The sequence below is a fragment of the Saccopteryx leptura genome, chromosome 10 (genome assembly GCF_036850995.1).
Source record: "Saccopteryx leptura isolate mSacLep1 chromosome 10, mSacLep1_pri_phased_curated, whole genome shotgun sequence".
NCBI lineage: Eukaryota > Metazoa > Chordata > Mammalia > Chiroptera > Emballonuridae > Saccopteryx > Saccopteryx leptura.
In genome coordinates, this window is record NC_089512.1 from 42,702,954 (window position 1) to 42,710,461 (window position 7,508).

At 46.5% G+C, this 7,508-nt stretch overlaps 1 pseudogene; it reads left to right on the forward strand.

Moving 5' to 3' along the window:
• The first annotated feature begins 5,288 nt into the window (after positions 1 to 5,288).
• Positions 5,289 to 5,827, forward strand: LOC136382435 (large ribosomal subunit protein uL11-like; annotated as a pseudogene).
• Positions 5,828 to 7,508: the final 1,681 nt, after the last annotated feature.

Below are 7,508 nucleotides of genomic sequence, written 5' to 3' on the forward strand. Positions count from 1 at the left end.
TTACTTCTGTGCTGTTTGCCTTCTTTGGGCACAGAAATCTAAACAAACAACGCGCTTCCCTTGTATATGAGCTTCAGCTGAATTTAGAGGTCATGACCTCCTATTCTGATTCCCTGGTGCAATTTTCTCTTTCTTTTTTTTAATGTAATTTCAACAAGTTATTTTAAAAATCTCCATCTTAACTGTCCTAATTCATGGGTAAGCTGCCTCAGATCACTTTGGTAATTGGTATAAAATAAATAACAATTTTTAAATGTTTACATTTAAACTTAAGTGTCTACACAGCCCTCGATACAGAAAATGCGTGTTTGGGGAGTGCGATGTTTTAGTTAATAGAATATTCTGACCAATGGGGAGATGTGTGGGCCCTGTTCACAGCGGAGTGGGAGGCTGGCAGCTCGAGTGGTGCGATCTGAGGTGTGAAGAAGCTTGATGTGTGTGGGCAATCCTGCCTCCACTCTGACACCTGATACAGCACAGGTAGAGTTTCATCTTCCAGCTTACCATTTTTGTTACCTGTTAAACTTGAAATCCCTCAGCAAAAGTGGAAGGTAGGAGGGAGGGAGGGAGTATTACATGCAGACTGGTTTCAGACTCGGCCACCTTAGTGTACCTCTGCTGATCAGATCTTGTCCCCAGGGGCATGGTTTACAGGTGGGCCACCTGAGTAGCTCCCTGAGGCACCGGGACTGCATCTGACTGCACCACACCAAGCTCACTCCCTGTCTCTCTAGTGGCCACAGTGTCAGTTCTCCCGACTGGGCACCCATGTCCCTCCCATGTCCTCCAGGCTGCTCTTACCCCTCCCTGTGTCTGACGCCATTATTCAGACTGCTATTCCTGCCACCATCAAGTTGGTGACATCCGTCCTTCCTCATCCCAGGGTCCTGATTCTGAGCCTCTCTTTTCCCATGTCTGCAGCTTTCCTTTCTCTAAAAAGCCCGAATGCCTGTCCCTGTGCTTCCCCAGAAGTGTCCCTGTCTCCCAGGCTGCTTTCCGGAACTGTGCCAGGCTCCAGAGTCCTCCCTCCCGTCACTCTTCAGCCAAAACCATCTTGGGTTCTTCATACTCTATTCTCAGGTAGTTGATAGAAAGGGAAATGATAGGATAGTCTAAGGTACACTAGGAAGAGAGTGGTGGCTAATATCTCACAGTGTTACCTAGGGTGGGCTGAAGAAGGAAGTGCAGGTGGCAGAAGGACTCCCCATCCCCACACGAACCCCACACACGTGATGAAATTCTCACCTCACCAGATGTCACTTGTTGGGAAGGAGCACCTCCTTCCACCTGGCTGCTCAAGTCAAACAGAGGACCCCACCACCACCACCACCAGTCAGTCACGAGGAGGCGCATGCCTAGATGCAATGGAGCAGAGGACCAGACCTGGTTAAGGGAATTACAGGTCTGTAGTGGGTTGAATACTGTCCCCCAAAATTCATGTCCAGTTGGAACCTCAGAATGTGGCCTCATTTGGAAATAGAGTCTTTGCAGGTCTAATGAAGGTAAGGCTCAAGATGAGGTCACACTGGATTAGGGTGGGTCCTACCTCCAGTGAGAGTATCTTTGTAAAAGACAGAAAAGGACACAGAGATGCAGAGAAGAAGCTGATGTGAGGATGGAGACAGAGACTGGAGTGATGCATCTATAAGCCGAGGAACACCAACGGTTGCTGGCAACCATCAGCAAGCAGGAGAGGCAGGGAGGGGCTCTCCCTCAGGGCCTCCAGAGGGAACCAACCCTGCCGACACCTAGACTTAATATTTCTGACCTCCTGAGCTGTGAAAGAATAAATTTCTGTAGTTTTAAGCCACTCAGTTTGTAGTACTTATTATGGCAGCCCTGAGAAACTAAGACATGATCAGAGAGAGCCAAAGCACATTTGCAAAAAGAGGAGCACATCGACCTGAGCTCTTGCAGCATGAGAACTGTGTGATCCTACTGGGCCCTCACAGCATCCATGATCCTTCCCACTTTGCAGATAAAGCCTTGAGAGGCTTCCTGCCTGACTCCGGAGCAACGGCTGTCAGGCAGGGGTGGCGAGAGGAAAACTGGTTCTGTTTCATCTTTCAATCCAATGTTTTGACATTCCTATATTCACTCAACAAACATCTATGGACTACCAGTTGTTCACCAGCCCACATGCTGGTTGTTCCAGGAGAGAAGGAAAGACAACCTTGCTGTCACAGCCCCTCTGAAGGTGGTGATGCAGACATACACACGAGGCTACAATGAATGGGACCAAAAGACAAGCAGTTTAGCCTACTTTGTGATCAGAGGTGTGGAAAGGACTTAGAGTACCTGGAGGCGACATTGACCATCTGTGGAACCCCAGGCCTGCTACGACCCATCCTGGGGCCCCAAGAGTACAAAAATTAAGTTGCACTCAACATCTCTGAAGCCCTCCCACTTTAGACGTTCTCCGGTTTTCGAAAGTTACTGTACTCAGGGCTATAGGTCAGCATGAAACATGGTACTGGTGCCCATCTCACTTCACCAGACTTCCCGGTGCTGCCCCTCCTCCTTCTGAGTTCCGGATGCAGTGGTGCGCTTGATGGGGACTCACAGGACCATCAAAACCCAGCTTTGACACATTTCCCCCACCGGGCAGAAGAGCTAGGTCGACTGAGGTTCTGGAACCATTAGAGCAGCAGGCTCCTGGGAAGGACCTGGCAGCAGGCAGCCAACAGCCTCACGTCCGGACTGGTACCTTACAGGGGAAGTGGGTGAGGCAGGTGGCTGCTCTGAGGAGGAGGACAGGAAGGGGCCTCCTCAGGTCCTGTCGCTCTAAGCCATCCCTCTGGCGGGCTGAGTTCCACACTTCACCTCGGAGATTACTACTAAGTGGAAGTGGTGGATGGGTACAGGGGAGAAGTCTGAGTTCCACACTTCACCTCGGAGATTACTACTAAGTGGAAGTGGTGGATGGGTACAGGGGAGAAGTCTGAGTTCCATACTTCACCTCAGAGATTACTACTAAGTGGAAGTGGTGGATGGGTACAGGGGAGAAGTCACCATCAATTCAGCCAGTTTGTTCCCTGGAGAGATTAATTGTAAACAGGTGATTGTTTATCCTCTGCCTCCGCCAGTGGGAGACAGTGAGCAGGTTTCCTCTCGGCCCCTTGCCAGGGTTTGGCTGGGTGCAGAGGAGTAGGGCTATCCTTGCCAGGTTGCTACCCCACGGGTGTCAAGGTCTTCTCTCCTGGTTGGGGGCTTAGGAGTGCCCTGGCCTCTGCAGAGCAGCATTGGCGTGGGGTGGGCAGGATGGAGACTTAGCAAAGCTTTGGGGCATCACTTCTTCCAGTTCATCATCCTTGGCCTGCTCACTGACACTGGTGGGGTGATCTTCTTTGGCTTCATCTTACAGAATAACAAACACGGCTCCTCGGCTGGGGCAATGTCCTCTGTTCACACCTAAAATGACTTAACACTTTTCCTGGGTCACTGATGGCTCTGCCGAGACAGATCCCCAGGCACAGGGTCCCTGCTGACCTGGGTGCAACTTCATAGTCCTTCCCCTTTCCCTTTTGTAGAATCCTTGTCTAGTCTCAGGGGTGTGTGTGAGTGTGTGTGAACGTGTATGTGTGTGTGTGTGTGAGTGTGTGTGAGTGTGTATGTAAGTGAGTGTGTGTATGTGTGTGTGAGTGTGTATGTGAGTGAGTGTGTGTGTGAGTGTGTGTATGTATGTGAGTGTGTGAGTATGTGTGTGTGTGTTGGGCTGGATAGGAATGGGAATGAAACTTCATTGAACCACAAAGCTTGCCTATTTGTCTGGGCCTGAATTTTTTATTCTAAAGCCCAAAATTTGACCTCTTTGTTCCCTGTTTCACTCTGAAACCCAGCCCTCCACAGGGCAATGTGATTCCAATTTAGTTGCCCAAACTGGGGAAAATACCTCAGGATCCAGTTGGTTCAAACAAAGTGTTATCATTTTCACACACAATCTAATCTGAATTTAATAGGCATAATTCACTATGCTACTAGGCATGACTAATTATTACAGAAACATTTGTTGAGCGTATACTATTTTATGCCAATTAATATGCTAGGGTCTTAGGGGAAGGGGAGAGATCACATAAAGATAAATAAGACAATTTCTACTCTCAGACAATCTGGTAAAGGCAGTAAAATACACAGACATTACTACAATTCAAGACAGGATATAAAGGCAATGAGATAAATTATAGAGAGCTTGTGGGGAAATAAAGGCATAAAAGGAAGAACAGTTTAAATATGATATTGAAGACAATCTGATTCTATACCTAGAAAACTCAAGATAGGGCACTGAAGAGGCATTAAAACCAACAAGTGAGTTTAGCAAGGTGATTGGCTAGAAGAGAAAACAACAGCCAGGAGCCTTGGCTCCATCAGCAACAGCCAATTACAAAATCTCAGGGGAGGAAATACTTTATTCATGTCCACAACCAAAACTATAATAAGTCTAGGAATAAATCTAGCAAGAAATATGCAAGACCTGTTTGAATAAAACCATAAAACCTTGCCAAAGGACATAAAAAAGAATTGAATAAATGGAGAGATGTCCCAGGCTGTTAAATAGAAAGATTCACTTTTGCAAAGTGACAATTTTCCTCAAATTAATTTACTATTCAGTGTAGCCCAATCAATTTCTTTTTTGAAATTTGATGAATAGATTCTAAGTTTATCCTGGAAAAGACAATATGTAAGAAGAACCAAGAAAAATGTCAAGAAGAAGAAAAAGGAAAAGAAGGGAGAGGGGACATTGTTTTCTATATATTATAGCATACTCTAAAGCTTAAGTATTTATAATTAAAACAGCATGACGTTCCTGCAGGATTAGCTAAATAGATCAAATTGGGAAAAATAAAATATTCCAGAAACAGACCCCATATATGTGAGACTGTAATGTGTGATAAAGGAGGCATTTCACTAGCAGAGAGAATGAACTAGTCCAAGGAATGATGTTGTCTTTGAACCCATTCATTTTCTCTTGAGAAAGGCACGGTTCAGAGTAGAGAGACTCTTCACATAGGAGTCAGAGAAACATGGGCTGGAATCCCAGCTCTATCAGGTAAAGCTGTATCACATTAAACACATTTCTCCAACTCTCTGAGCTTTCTTTGAAAAATGGAGAAATCAGTCCATATCTGTTTATCCCACATGATTGTGATAACAAATAAAATACTCTGTATATACAAACTAAGCTTGTGTTGCACGGGCATACATCTCGGAGATACGGTGGTTTCCGTTCCAGATCATCGTAGTAAAGTGAGTATTGCTTTCAGCTTTAAGCTTGGAGGAGTATTAGGTGTAGCTTTCTTCCGTCATCCAGAATCCTGGTTCTTAGACACCAGCCACCTCCCTCATGCCACCAAAAATTGAACCCAAAGAGATTAAAGTCATATACCTGAGATGCGCCAGTGGGAAAGTCGGTGTCGAGTCTGCCCTGGCTCTCAAGATCGGGACCCCTGGCCTGTCTCCAAAATAATGTCGGCAATGACATTGCCAGAGCAACCACTGATGGAAGCATCTGAGGATTATAGTGACACTGACCATTCAGAACAGACAGGCCCAGATTCGGGTAGTGCCTTCTGCCTCTGCCCCGATCATCAAAGCCCTCAAAAAACCACCACGAGACAGAAAGAAGCAAAAAAACATTAATTACAGTGGAAATATCACTTGATGGATTGTTAACATTGCCCGACAGAGGCGGCACCGATCTCTAGTGAAAGGACTAACTGGCTCGGCTCTGGGGACTGCCCCGTCTGTGGGCTGCCATGTTGATGGCTGCCACCCTCATGATGTCATGGATGACATCAGCAGTGGTGCAGTGGGATATTCAGCTAGTTAAGAACTACAAAGGAAAGTATCTTGATTAAAGATCATTTGACAACAACAATGAAGGCACACCTGTGAAGTGCATAAAGCAAAGTGCAATAAAACGAGATGCTTTCAACCCTGGGGTTAAAAGCAGAAAACCCTCATTGAAAGCCTAAAATGTCACCATGTAGAGCATCTTCCCTTACTTCAGGGCTTGGTTCGTGCTATAGTACAAATTCCCTGAGAGGCAGCTCTTCAAACTCTCACCAGCCATTGACCCCCGAGAGGAAGAAAATGCCTGGAGAGCAGGCTTAAGCGAACAAGAGCATGAAATAATCAGCAGAGGGCAAATTCAAGGGCAAAACGGCTGGGAATCTTGGATCCCATCTCTAGTACCTTTCAAGGATTGTAGCAGGTCAACTCTTCTGCCTTCATAAAGAATACTGCTCATCGACTTGTTTGCTCTCACATCCACTCCCTTCTCCGTCCCTGCTCTACTCTGTCGACCTCTTGTCTTGTGTTACCCCCAGTGGTGTCTCAGGGGAGAGAGAAGCAACGACTGCTTTTCTCCTGTGATCCTAGCTCTGAACAGACAGACCCTTCCTTATTGTCTCACCGCCCACTGGACAGGCCCCATCATGTTTCTAACTCCAGCTTGAGAGCCTTGGCCACTAGACTCTCCCCCTTTTGTTCCTTCAGCACTAAACCTGATAGCAGTTTCCTGTTGTTGCTAACCTCTGGGGTTCCTCACGGTCCGTGGTTTAGGTTCTCAGCTCTTCCAGCGCTGCATCGCCAATGCCCTGAGTTAAATTCCTTTAGTGGAAAGTTCTAGGGTGGGTTCTGTTTTTCTGACTGATAGGGAGTGTCCTGGGGAAAATATTAAATACTTACACAAACATTAATACCAACAGTCTCTGAAATTTATCAAGCACCTCTATGTGCCAAGCATTGTGCCAAGGGCTTAAGACTGTTTCATTTGTTCTTCACATCAGCTTCACGAGGCAGGCACATTCTTACCTTGAAAAGACCGATGACAGAAAGTGAGGCTTACATTCAAAGTTGAAATTTTGTCTTTTTCAGGAAATTGTTCTTATTTGGGAGTGGCTAGCTGATTCTGAAAGAGGAGAGATCTGAGTCAACCCAGAAAACCCTGGGCTACTTCCCACTCTTTTTCGTGTCTCAGGAGGCTCTGTGGTAGCATGCACCCTCCCAAAGCCCCCGTGCTGTTAGCGCATCCTAAGTTACAACCCCCCTGAATCTGTGTATGGCTGCGGGCTCTCTCTGACCACCTTGTCAGCTGAAATGAACTTTAGTTCTGGCCAGTGACCCCTTCTCCAGTTCCTCTTTGAGGAGTAAGGCATGGCCATGACCAGCAGATGGTCACCTGGTCATCTGTCTTCTTCTAATGAATGTCTGTGTGATTGCTTCGATGGAGAGAACTCGGGGTGACCCCTCAGCTATATCCAACAGCAGAATCTCTCATCGCCCCCAAGGCTCTTGCTGAAGATTAGACTGGTGGTGCCTTTTTCCTCCTGAATCTTGTCTTTGATCTTTTTTACAGAAAATGAGAGTTGTTATTCAGACTGCCCTTTTCTGCCTGCAAATTGCTGTTTTCTATCCTAATGCTTTTTGAAAACATCCCCCCAAACTTCCCCTCACCCCCATCACCACTGCCTGTTTTCTAAATAATCTCCCCAGGTGACTACATTAAA